This window comes from Panthera onca, chromosome D2, assembly GCF_046562875.1.
Source record: "Panthera onca isolate mPanOnc1 chromosome D2, mPanOnc1 haplotype 2, whole genome shotgun sequence".
NCBI lineage: Eukaryota > Metazoa > Chordata > Mammalia > Carnivora > Felidae > Panthera > Panthera onca.
In genome coordinates this window covers 50745655-50759653 of record NC_138349.1, presented here as the reverse complement: position 1 = coordinate 50759653, position 13999 = coordinate 50745655, and positions in this window count along the sequence as shown.

The window sequence follows — 13999 nt, the reverse complement described above, 5'->3', positions numbered from 1 at the left end:
ATTACATTTCCAATAGTGGCATAGTCATCACAAAAATATTTTAGCAGTTCGTTTTAACCAGTATCAAATGGAATCTGCATATCACAATTGATCGATATGTCTCATATCTTTTTTAGACTAGAGATTTAATTTCCATTTTCTTACTTCCTTTTCTGTGTTTATTTTATTAAGAAATTAACTGGTTTGGGGGTGCCTGGGTGGACCAGTTGGTTAAGCATCCAAGTTCGGCTCAGGTCATGGTCTCAGTTTGTGAGTTCAAGCCCCGCGTTTGACTCTGTGCTGACAGCTCAGAGCCTGGAGCCTGCTTCAGGTTCTGTGTCTCCCTCTCTCTCTGCCCCTCCCCCTCTCGCACTCTGTCTCTGTCTCTCAAAAATAAACATTAAAAAAATTTTTAAGAAAAGAAATTAAGTGGTTTGTCTTGTACAAATTCCCGTAGACTAAATTTTGCTGTTCGCCTCTCTATGATGCCTTTTGACATGCTCCTGTAAATTGCTAGTTCATCTATAGATTGAAGGGTCGATGTTGTATTTTTACACCACAATGTCTGGCTGTCTCACTTGGTTTTATTTTAGCAGTTGATGCTCAATCTCTAGATTCATTGATTCATTTGGTGTTGCAAAATACGGCATTCGGATTCTCTCATTCTTTCTTAATTGACTAGCTGGGATACTGATAAAAGTGTTCCTTCCTCTACTATTAACTTATTTGGTGATAGGGTTCATATAGTAAAGATCAGACAAAGATGACTCACTTCAGTATTTATCAGTTCTTGAAAAAATGACTCGGTTTACAACCTTCCTTCAATGACAATTAATAAATTCATTTTTGCATTATCTTCTATTTTTAATGATAAAAATGTATAAAAGTTCATGAATTCAAGGCTATTTGATGGGTTTCAACGTATACTGCTTCTTGTCTTTATAATACTCAAAAGTTCTCAGTTGTGGCTGATGGAACCTTCTTGAATTGGATCCTGTGTACCTTTGACAATTTGATATCTTCCTTGACATCTACTCTGACAGTATATTCCATGTATTATCTTGTATTTATCTTTCTCCAGACCTGGAATCATCTACTCCCCTGAAGAAGCTCTGGTTTCTTTTCGTGGAAGATGGTATTTGGAATTGAAAATCTAGGCATTGAGGCTTTTTCGTAAGATATTTTAATTCTTATCAGTCTGATGGGTATATAATGGTATAAATCTGTAAAACCTCACTGGTTTGAATTTGTACTACCTAAATGATTACTTAGATTGAGTGTTTGTATGAGTGTTTTTACCATTTGGGTTTCTTCTCCTATAAATTGTCAATTCATATCTCTTGTTCATTTTGTTCCATTGGACTGTGGTCTTTCTTATTGATTTTGGGAAATTCTTTATGTATTTTGCATACCTGTTCTTTGTTGGATATATTTGTTTCAAAAAATTCTCCCTATAAGTAACCAGTCTTTTTATTGTTGCTATACTCTCTTTAGTTAAGAGAAGTTCTTAATTTTAGTGCAGTTAAATATATTTTTTATTTCTCTTATAGTTTATACCTTTTTGAGTCTTGAAAAAAACTTTCTGAAAAAGTTCCCTAAGTGGAGGTCTGAGAAGACTTGCAGACCCTCTCCTGAGTAAAATAACTATACCTGATAAAAATTATGAAAATAACATCCATTTGAAGTCTCCAGACATATGTTCTAAGACATACAGTAAATGAAGAACATTTATCCCAAAACATCTAGAAAGTCTTGGTAAAAACAGTGTGAATCTGTGGTACCAGAGACATGACCCTCCCACCTCCCCTTTCCCAGCTCAACCTGATGGAAGCAATACTCTGATTGGGTTTGGTCAAGAATATGAAGCTCCCTCTCCCGTCAGTTCTCAATGAAGGACTACTGTATCTCTGTAAGAAAAGCAAGCCACCAGTGTTTGCCATCCCCCTTCTGCCTCCGTATAGCAGAGACCAATTTCCAGGTGAGTGTGGCCAAGATGTAAGAGCTCCCTTCCTTCAACCAAGTCTTACTCGTAGGGCAGAGGCTTTAGATCAAGAATACTGATAGCTCTGGGGCACCTGGGTGGCTCAGTCAATTAAGCGTCTTGATTTCAGCTCAGGTCATGATCTCACAATTGTGGGATTTAGCCCTGCTTTAGGCTTCGTGCTGGGCATGCTTAAGATTCTCTCTCTCCCTCTTCCTCTGCCCCTGCCTTTCCCCAAAAAGAACACTGATTGCTCTGATCACCTTTACTGAGCATGATTAGAAAGCAAAAGTTCCATGCTTGGAAAGCAAAAAAGTGCCAGGGGCTACTGCCTCTATCTAGCACCATGCTCACAAGACAAAAGTGTCACTCAAGAGAAGCGTGCCACTGTCTCCACCCCTAGCTTCACAGCAGTGGCCTTGAAATTTCGCTCAGTCGAAGAACAGAGAGCTAACTGCATATCTCTCCCCAACAAAACTTAGTTTATTTGGAACAGAATGTGGGAAAGTTCAAGACTAAGAGTACTCCTGATGGTAAACAATTAAGAGAGGGCTGGTAGCTGCATGAGAGCATCAGCTAAACCGTAGGCCAGCTGGATCACTACAAAGAACCAGGGAAGAGACGGCTAAGTAGAGCCACCCTAGGGTTAAAACAAGCCTGGACAACTTGCTTCAAAAACTACTCTTATCAAAGACTTTTATTTCATTAGATCAAACAATGGAACAATTTAAGCCCTAGGGTATATTGAAAAACAATAGAGAAATTAGTATGCAATTCATGAAGACTAAACAACTGGGTGTGATACCAAGAGAGACAGTGTAACAGAGAAACAGAGAAAGAGACAGTCATAAAGCCCTGCTAAAATCGCCATAATCCCAAGGTGACATGCATTATTAGGTTGAGTCCCCTAAGGAGCGATATCAGAGGCTTCACATTTCAGGGAGAAATAAAGTCTATTAAAATAGTCTATACAAGTCAGTAAATGAATTAACAAGCAAGCAACGAAGTGTTAAGGAGGGGCTGTATTAATAAGGTTAGTACTTTGAAAATTATTGTGCTTTTCTTTCTTTTGGCTTCTTTATAAAACATAAAATTATATAAAGTAATTAAAGCAAGGTATGTTGGAAGGAAGAATTAGTGCTCAGAGTTGCTACAATATATTATCTAAAATGTTCAGTTTTCACCAAGAATTATGAGACATGAAAAGGAATAGGAGTCTGTGAAACATGCAACAGAACTAGCCGTGAGAGGGCCAAGATGTCAGACTTAGCAGACCACGATTTCAAAGCAGCTATTAAAAATTCAAAGAACTGGGCCCCTGGGTGGCTCAGTTGGTTAAGCATCTGACTCTTGATTTTGACTCAGGTCATGATCTCAGGATTCATGAGTTTCAGCCCCACATCAGGTTCTGCACTAACAATGCAGAGCCTGCTTGGGATTCTCCTCTCTCCCTCTCTCTCTCTGCCCCTCCCCAGCTCTCTGTCTCTCTCTCTCTCTCTCAAAATAAATAAACTTAAAACAATTTCAAAGAACTGAATCAAACCACCCTTAAAGATGTAAGGGAAGATATGATGACAATGCCTTCTTTTTTATTGTTTATTTATTTTTGAGAGAAAGAGAGAGACTGAGCCTGAGTCAGTCATGACTCATGGGGACAGGGCAGAGAGAGAGAGACACACACACAGAATCAGAAGCAGGCTCCAGGCTCTGAGCTGTCAGCACAGAGCTCGATGCAGGGCTGGAACTCATGAACCATGAAATCATGACCTGAGCTGAAGTGGGATGCTTAAGCCACTCAGGCACCCCCTCGAAAATATTTTTAAATAAATAACCATTGAAAACTTCCCAGGTAGGTACAGCATTCCAATGTTACCCAGGCTGCCTCCCACTGACAATGTTTTAACTAATGTTCAGCTCATTGTGTGTCTATTTATCATCTATTTTGACTTACTCCTACCACTTTGTGCTGCCTTTTTAATTTTTTATGAATCTTTTCTGGCTTATTTCACATTGATATATTCTTTGTTGCATTTTCTTTTTTGCTGATTTGAAAATTATACACTGTTTCTTCTGTTAAATGGCTACTCTTAAATTTTACTGCTGCACACTAAACTTAATGTCTAAGTACTAGGAATACTTCTGCCCTTCTGAATAGTTCAAACAATTTTGGATGGTTTAACTCTGATCACCAATCTATATCTATTCCTCTAATATTGTTTATCTATTTTTTCCTAGTTTATATTGCTTTCCTTTTTTTTTCAATAATTGTTTCCTTAAATTTACTCACTTAGATTTATTTGCTACTTTATTTGTTCACCCTTCTTTCTGTATTTTACAATTTCCTTTTGAGATCATTTTTCTTATTCCAGGCTAAAAGGGGATTTTTTTGGAAAAACTAATAAACTAGTAATATTAATCTAAAAAAAAGTAAAAAAAGGACACAAATGACCAATAAGAAAATAAAAAAGACATCTCTTTAGATTGTCCCAATATTAAAAAAGGTATGATTAACTTTATCCTAAAAATCTTGAAATTTTCCTTGAAACAGAAGTATTCCACTCATTGTGACATCACAGAACACCAAAGACAAAGAGAATATCCTGTATGTCTCCAGATATTACCTGAGAAGGGAAGACAATGAGACGGTTGAAGCTGTTTAAATTACACTAGAATTATATTCCTTACTAAATTATCATTTAAGTTCAAGTGAAAAATAAAAACCTCTTCACACAAGGAAAAACTAAAAGAGTTCATCACCGATAGACTCTTCCTAATGACAGTTAAAAAAGTGATGCTTAGGGGCCCCTGGGTGGCTCAGTTGGTTAAGTGTTGGACTTTGGCTCAGTTTGGCTAAGGTCAGGATCTCACTGCTTGTGGGTTCGAGCTTGGAATCTGGAGCCTCCTTTGGATTCTGTGTCTCCCTCTCTCTCTCTGCCCCTCCCCAACTCATGCTCTCTCTCTTTCTTTCTCTCTCTCTCTCTCAAAAATAAATAAACATTAAAAAGAATTTTTTAAAAAAGGTGAGGCTTGAAAACAAGACACAGACTACCAATAATAAGGATAAAAAAGGGGTACCTATCATTAACAATACTGTATTATACCCTTAAAACTCTGTTAAGAGGGTAGATCTCATTTTAGGTGTTCTTATTGCAATAAAATATAAATAAGAAGGATTAAAAAGAAAAAGTAACAGAAGAAGATATACCAGGCATGAAAAGTAATTCTCTGATTAGGGAAGGTATTTTAACTGACACAATATTCAAAAGGCATACATTAAAACATTTGTGTAAATAACTAAATCATTTAAAAATATTCATATCAAAAATAAAATGTCATGTATAACATCATAAACCCATTTGTCAAAAGACAAAGACGGTGTATTTATTTCTGATAAATACTAACTGGTATATCATTCCAAAGATTCCACTGATGAACTAAACAAGCTATACAATTTAAAAAAAAATTTTTTTTAATGTTTATTTATTTATTTATTTTTTTTATTTTTTTTTTTTTTAATTTTTTTTTCAACGTTTTTTATTTATTTTTGGGACAGAGAGAGACAGAGCATGAACGGGGGAGGGGCAGAGAGAGAGGGAGACACAGAATCGGAAACAGGCTCCAGGCTCCGAGCCATCAGCCCAGAGCCTGACGCGGGGCTCGAACTCACAGACCGCGAGATCGTGACCTGGCTGAAGTCGGACGCTTAACCGACTGCGCCACCCAGGCGCCCCAATGTTTATTTATTTTTGAGAGAGAAACAGAGTGAGAGTGGGAAAGGGTAGAGAGAGAGAGAGAGAGAGAGGGAGACATAGAATCGGAAACAGGTCCCAGGCTCTGAGCTGTCAGCACAGAGCCTGACGTGGGGCTCAAACTCATAAACCATGAAATCATGGCCCGAGCCAAAGTCGGACGCTTAACTGACTGAGCCACACAGGTGCCTCCCCAATTTTTTTTAAAGACAAACTGTTGTAGACATTGGTATGCCACAAAGACAGTGATGAGCTTAAAGGTTGAGGTTTATTACTAGGTGGTCCCACTCCCCAGTCTAACATGGATAAATCATGACTGACCACGAAAGTCTAAGTCAAACACATTAATCATCAGTTCTTTTCTGGTTATCATTCTGGGTGTGGGCACCGGATCCCATCCTGACTGACAGGACCTGAAGGGCCGTGTGCAAGGTGCCTCTAGAAAAGGTTTCCTCTCTAATGGGAAGGGTGCCATCAAAGAAAATGGCCTTTCTTCACAGGACATTGCTACATCTGCACGTGACTTTTAAAAGAATGGCAGCCACTGTGTGACCACAAACACAGGGGGTGGCCAGCACACGGAAGGAACAGGCACAAAAGGGAAAACACCCAGAGTCCCAGTAAAATGTCATGTTCCTGCATCAACCAATCCTGTGACTAAGTCTCCCCTGGGCTTTTCATTTTATCAGGTGACAACCACCTACTGTCCCAGCCACATTTAGCTGGGCATTGCAATACTTACAGTCAAAGCATCCTGGTTAATAGAACGTTCCACTTTGAAGAGAGTGTGGAAAACCAGGGACTCAGTGATGGGTGGTAGAATGTTTTAAGACACCCTCTTTGGGGAATCGTTTGGCAGTATCAAATACAGTTAAAACGTTTTCAAAAATGACAGAGCAATTCCAGTTCTGGGAATTTATCCTATACTATTATATCTGTGCACAAAGATATACACACAGGATGTTCACTGAAGCCTTGGGGGAAATAAAAGAAGCTGAAAACTACCTAAACGTTCATGGGTATGAGAAAGGCAAAATAAAATACTCATTATATGGAATACTATGTAGCCCTTAGAAAGATTGATGGATGGGGGTTCCTGGGTGGCCCACTTGGTTGAGCGTCTGACTTTGGCTCAGGTCATGATCTTGTGCTTCGTGAGTTTGAGCCCCGTGTCGGGCTCTGTGCTGACAGCTCAGAGACTGGAGCCTGCTTCGGATTCTGTGTCTCCCTCTCTCTGCCCCTCCCCACTCATGCTCTGTGTCTCTCCCTCTCAAAAATAAACATTAAAAAACAATTTTAAAAAGAAAGATTGATGGATGGATAAAAAACAGTCCACACGTTATACTGATTTTAAAAAGATATACAAAAAATATATAAAGTGTATGTATAAATTAAAGCATACTGTGTTCAGATTATGCTCGTATGTACAGAAATTATTTCTGGAAGGATAAAGAAGAAACTATAAAGTATGATTGTCTGTAAGGAAGGGAACTGGGTGACTAAGAGAGACCAGGGTGTTCTATTATAATTAATGCGTTAATTTTTGCATTAATAATAATGTTAATAAATAAAACATTAATAATGCGTTTGCATTAACTGAGGGGTGAAAGATCCTTGAAAGGCATATCCTTTCTTTGCAAGATGCCTTGATTAAAAAAGACTGTGCAAAACAAAAGCAGCCCACTCTCCAGACTGGTGCTGCCCAATTGAGGCTTGAGGAAAAGGGCAGCCTTGGGGCTGGACTTAACCAGCTGGGTCCTGCAGTTCCTCCTGCCAGTGTGCAGAGGGCGCTGTGTTGGTGCTGAGTGTGCAAGTGACAGGAAGAACAGTTTGAGTGGCTTATAAGACACGTGCTTGCTAGCTGGACAGGTCCCGAGCTCAGCACTTGCAACAAACTCAGCAGTAGAGAAAATGTCCCTGTGTCTCAGGCTTGCCTGCTGTGCACGGGACACTTTCAGATAGGGAACAGTGAGATGCAGAGCCCTAGAATGGTCTATTGGAGTGAGGCCAACTGCATTCCCACTGTGGTAAAGCCACTTATATCCTTTGTGACCTTAGGCCCTTACTTATTCATTTTTCCTAAAAAGAAGTATCTGAAGCACTTTTCTTAATGTAATTATGCGTGTTTAAACAAACCTGAACAAAACAGAAACGTAAAGTGAAAGTAAAAATCTCTCATATGTCCTGTCAGTTTTTCCCTCTGCTCCTGCCCTACCTTGACAATCATGTCTATGGTTTGCCCTATTTCCTCCCAAATTTTAATGACGCTAAATATACCTACTCATTTGACAAAAGTATGATCCTAATATGCATTATATTTTCCCATTGTATGCAACATAGGCCAGGAATCAGCAAACTTTTTCTGTAAAAGGTAGGATAGTAAACATTTTAGGCTTTACATACCATCCAGTTTCTGTCATAATTGCTTATCTGTGCCATTTCAGCAGGAAATCAGCTACAGATGATACATAATGAATGGATGTAACAGTGATTGAACAAAACTTTATTTACAATACAGGCAGCAGGGCCACGTTGGGCCTCAGAGACATAATTTGCCTACACACACACACACACACACACACACTTCATCTCTTTTACTGGGTACCTAATACTAATACTCCATTGAATGGATGAGTAAATCCCTTGTTGAAAGATATCTACAGCTATTTCTGTTAGGAGCTCTCTTAATCAAGCACTGCTTATCAACTAGCTGATACGCTCTCCATCCCTCTGCTCACTGCTTTCCCTGGTACACTGACATGTTATGTCTGCTCCTTACTGCACTTGTCTCCTTGTGCTTTCACCAGCTGAGCTTACCAGCAACTCCAGGCATGTTTAAACATTTGTACTTGTTCCTGTAGAATGGATTGTAATTCAATAGGATGCTAACTGAAGAAACAGAAGTACTTGAGAAAGAGATTGTTGATTCCAACCAAAAGTCTTTTTGAAAAGACTGGATTGAGGCAAATAGTTTTAAAAACAAATCTTGCAAGGTGGCTCAGTTGGTTAAGTGTCCCATTTCGGCTCAGGTCATGATCTCAAGGTTCATGGGTTCGAGCCCCACATCGGGCTCTGTGCTGACAGCTCAGAGCCTGGAGCCTGCTTCGGATTCTGTGTCTTCCTCTCTCTCTGCCTCTGCCCCATGTTTTAAATAAACATTTAAAAAATAATAAATAAACAAACAAATAAAAAAATTTTTAATCTGTCAAATGAGGTATGTACGGGTGAAATAACTAGAACAGATAGAAAAGCCAAGGAGCATGAGTTGGGCAGTGGGTGTGAAAGCCCCACGATCTTTGGAAAGCATAGGCCCTGCTATTATGGTGCATCTGGGCACAGGTACTCTGTCCTGCTTCCTCCTGCAATTTTCAGAGGCTGGACTGGGCGGGGGAACTGCCTTCTGCCCAGTGACGCCCCACACTCCCACCTTGCCCAGCCATCTTTTCCAGGTCTTGGGGGACCTATTATCTCTGATTTTTAGCTTACGTTTTCAGACTCTCTGGCTGTGAAAGGTTAGTAAGCATGAGATTCTGCTTCTTCTCTCAAAGGCCCGGTCCATTAACATTTAAAATAGTGCCTATGCTGGTATTTACATTTTGATATCGTTCATGCTTTATTTCTTTTGCACACTGTCTATTCTGTTCCCCCCAGTTTTTCCTCCCAGGCAGAATCTATCTTATCTGACATTGCAAAGCAGTTAACATTGATTCTGGTGAATGGTCTACTTTGATTTTTGCTACAGGGAGATTTTAGCACAAATTCACATATATTGTTTTCTCAACAAATAGAAAAATATGTTCCACATTCATTGTGCCGCGTATGCCGAGCCTGCTCTTTTGTAACTCACTGTCTCGTCTCTTTTATTTGCTTTCTCTGTCACTGTCGATCTTTTCCTAATACTTCATCTTTTATGCAGACTCCTTCCTTGGAGCCGAATTTGGCAGTGGAGTTTGCCTAACTAATGGGGACCATATGCTCTGCAATTACATTCCCCAACAACGTTCAGATTTGTTAGCAAATATTGGAGAAGGCAAGTTGAGAAACTGAAGTGCAAAGACTGTCAGGAATTGGCACATCCTGACAATAAACCTGCTCTTGCTGACCCCTGTGAGTGAGTTCTGGTGTGGGCTGGTCTTGGCTTAGGCAGAACTGGGGTTTGTTTGTGGAAGTATCAGTCGATTGGTAGACTGTTTTTCAAGGAGGCTGAGTGCCTCTTATGTGTTCCCAATGGCATACTGTGCTGACCCCTTTAGATCAGTTTTGAATACATGACTCTTATCTATTTATCCGGTGGTTCCATCCGCTCCCAGACTGGAGACGGAGATCATGATGTTGTTACTTACTGTTGTATCCCCCCAGCTCCCAGTAGAGAAATGTGAACACAATAGCTATTCAGTAAATATTTGGCTGATGAACAATGAAGTAATCTCTAGAATACATTAAGTGCCGCTACACTATATACATTGTATGTATATAACTTGGATGGCTTTTCTCCACTCCCCAGTTCCTTCCCTTTCTCCAGGCTAGACCAGACTTAACCTTGGGAGTCCAGCCTCCCTCAAAGAGTTTAAACTCCCAGGATTCTGAAGAAGAGGGAAATCATGGCCCTGAAACCACAGTGCTAATTTTGAAGAGGTCTTTTTTGTCTTGAGACAAAGTTTCATCTATTGCTCCGTTGGGGGTGAGTGTGAGTCAAAACTTTAGAAACTTGTCCTGGGTTTTGATGATATAAATGCAGGGGGAAAGAACATTGCTTGGCTCTGCAGATGTCAAGAAAGGGTAGTCAGCTTGGGACCGTGCGGCTGAGGAGAAAAGTTTTCTAGCCTCCAAAGTCCTGTTTAAAGGCTACCTATGTCTTTACAGGCTTTCATGCGGACAACCTCTGCATGAGCGTGCGGTCCCTCTGGCACCACATCCAATGTCAGTGGCTCTCCCTCTCACCCACTGTGCATTGCAGCCTTGCCCGGGCACCCGCTGACCATCTCCTTGGACCTGTAAGGGTCTGTGTGTGCACTCCGAGCTGGAAAGGCACTCAAAAGGCAAGCCCGTGGCTCTTATTAGTCTACAAATTTGCCTTCATCTGAGAGAGCTAAGCTATCTGGCAGGAACTCAGGGACTTTGCCAGCCTCATCCCCACCCCACCCCCAAAACCCCCACAGACATGGGTGCTACAGAAACACAAGGAACACTCGTTGTTTTAGAACACAAATACATAAATTTTAATCTGCGAAAAATACAAAATGAAACCATGTACAAGTTATGTACAAACCCTTTTTACAAGACAAGAGAGTTATCACTGGTTGTTACAGATGACAGAGTTGGGCAGATCATTTCAGAGCACCGGCATTTATTCTCTCCTCCAATTCCTGATCCGTCATGGTAATTAATCATAATCATAATCATAATGCCAGCAATCAAAAGTTTGAAAGACAGATGAATAAGCCACGCTCTTTTTCCTTAATGAATATGTAGGCTGACCTCTGTGTAAGTGTACTGTTTTTTTTCTTTGTCCCTGAAGAAACATTGAGTGCAGGTTTTGGTGTTAAGTGGGGAAAGCTTTTGCTTCAGCATCTGGGTGGTGGGATGTGGGCCAGAAGTTTTAGGCAGGATGCAATCGTGCCACCTGGGAATGGAATGTTTTTAATTAGGATTTCCAGGCTGAGTTTGGTTTATGTCTGAAATGTTGCAGTTCTGGTCAAACGTGTCTTGGGCTGTGCGAAGCGGAAGGAAGGGAAAGGGGGCGCGCCGCTCTGGGGCAGCGAAGCTTTGGTTTAGTGTGGAAATGGGGCTCTGTCAACGTTGTTGGCAGGGATCCCTTGCCTGCTGGCTGCCTCTCACGCTGACCCTGAATCCCATGTGAGGAAAGCTCTGGTTTGCTCTGGCAGGCGTGTGTCAGTGCCGTGTATACATTTCCATCTAAGATTCTGAACAGCCATCTCGGTAACGCTTCCAGAGGCAGGGACACTGGAGAGCTTTGGTGTCACGTTTGTCCCTGTTCTGCTGAATTGCAAGGTAGGGGAGAAGAAACACAGATGTCCTCAAGGGGATAAGCAGACCAAATGAAACCTTTTTAAACTTAAAATCTACCTAAACATTAAGGTCAGTTTTCACTGGGCCAAAGAACCTCTCCCCTTCTGCTCCCTGTCCAGAAAAGCCACCAAGTCAAAGGGATAGTCACATTTGTTTTAAGAATGCTAAAGCCAAAGCTTCCAGTGTGTGTGGTGTTCAGGAAGGGATGAAGAATAATGGGGTGACATGAACAGGGAGGGGAAATACGCCCACTTCAAGATCCCTCTCTTTTGAGTCCTTCTCCAGGAAGCCCTGCCCACCCTGCATTTCTCATGGCATCCAAAATAACACACAGTGGCCAGCTGACTGTCCACCTTGAGCCCGGCCTCATGACAAGCTCTGCAGATAAAGACACATCAACAAAGTCCTCGCCCTTATCATGTGAGTCTTTTTACTTCTGAGTCATCATCTCCAATACCCTTCAGCACCAATGAAGGTGACTCACCTTTCTTTGAGTTTCTCTCTCCTTTTTGCCATTTTTCTGTTTTTAGAGTACTCTGGATCCCCTATCACAATGGCATTTACCGATTTCGTTCCTTTTAGCTCCTACAAGCATGGCTGTAGCCCCCTATCAGTCTTCCACCAGATGACCTTCCATACCTATGCTTCCTCCCTTGGAAGACTCAGCCATGCTCCCCACTTCACAAGTATCTCAGTGGCTCTGACTTCCAAATGCACAAGGCCTGCTGGAACCCTCTCCCCAGATCCACTTGCCGACTCCTTTTTGCCTGCAAGGTCCTCCTTAAAGAAAGCTCTCAGCTTCTTCCACTCTGAATGAATCCAATACGATGTTGCTCAGCTGCCTACATTTGCTGGCTCCCCTTCCTGTCTTCTTGTTTTCTTTCCTAGTCTTCCACATCATTCTTCCCTTGATGTCCAAAGGCAGTGTCCCTTTCACAAAGAACCTTTTCCAGAACCAGTTATTGCCCCAACACCCAGTGCACCCACCAGCCCTTAACAGCTCCAACTAAACTTCTAGTATGATCCATAAGACTCATCTGAGGAGAGTAGGCACTTCCCATACTGAGTTCTTGACTTGGAACATGCACCCTTGAGAACTCAATGCTGCTGAGAAAACATTTAGCTCTGCATATGTCCTCATGATGACTTCCAGGAGGAACTGACATTTGAAAACTTTCAACCTAAAAAATGAACAGGCATAGGTGTTCATCACTCCATTTACAACTTTTAGCGGCTTTCCGTAGCTTTCTAAATCAAGTCTCAACACTTGGCCCTTAAGACTGTCTACTTCCTAAGGTCTCATCTTAGATTTCTTCAGCTCCCCTACACAATCGTGTCACCGTAGACAAAATAGACTGTGTATTGAAATCACATTCCGTCCAATGAGCCATGGCCCATTAAATCACCTCTTCCTGGAAAACCTTCATTCTCTTGATTTCTCCAGGCATCTATTTCCTATTGAAATACCTCCAAAACCCATCAAGCATTATATCACTCTGTATTCTTCCCAACCCGTATAATTCAATGCAACCTTTCCTTCCTTTCTAAAGCACTAACTCTTGCCACCACACACCTGCCCCTGGCTGATGGTGCTTGAAAATCCTATTTATATCATTTTGTTTTTGTTCATTCTTCCTAGCTCCTAGATGCATGTCCTGACTTGGCTTGTCTTAAGATACTTGAGTCTCAGGCCCTTTTTCAAAAAATGAGGCAAAAAAAGAAGGCCTGGTACAGATAGTCTAATTCAACATTCCTTCCCCAGTCTAACCACATGAGGCTGTGGTATAATGCAGTCTCCAGCTGGTGTACAGCTAAAGGGTTTCTGCGTCGGGGCAGACAGGCTACTTTCTGAATGTGTTCCAAGCAATGGCTAAGTAGGGTCTGTAGTTCCTTGGGAAATAAAATTAAGCATAAAAGTATTCTCTGAACTGTCTTATTTTATGGCAATTTTGAAAATATGAACAACTGGTATTGCATGGGCAACAACCAATCAGAGTAGACTTCACTTAAAAATCCAATATGGCCACACTCATACAAACTGGCCGGAAATTGTTTCTATTTACCACTTTCCATTAACAGATCCAAAGGGCTGTATCACTGCCTTACATGACCATGGGATTTGAGTGTCAAATCTTCTCTGCTGAATAGAAAAATAAATGTATTTTGAGAACATGGGGTGAGTAGGGGAGGAGCAGCAGAAAGGGAATTTACCAGGTGAGTTTCAAATGAAACCTCAGTTCCCTTTGCTTTTTAAAGAGGA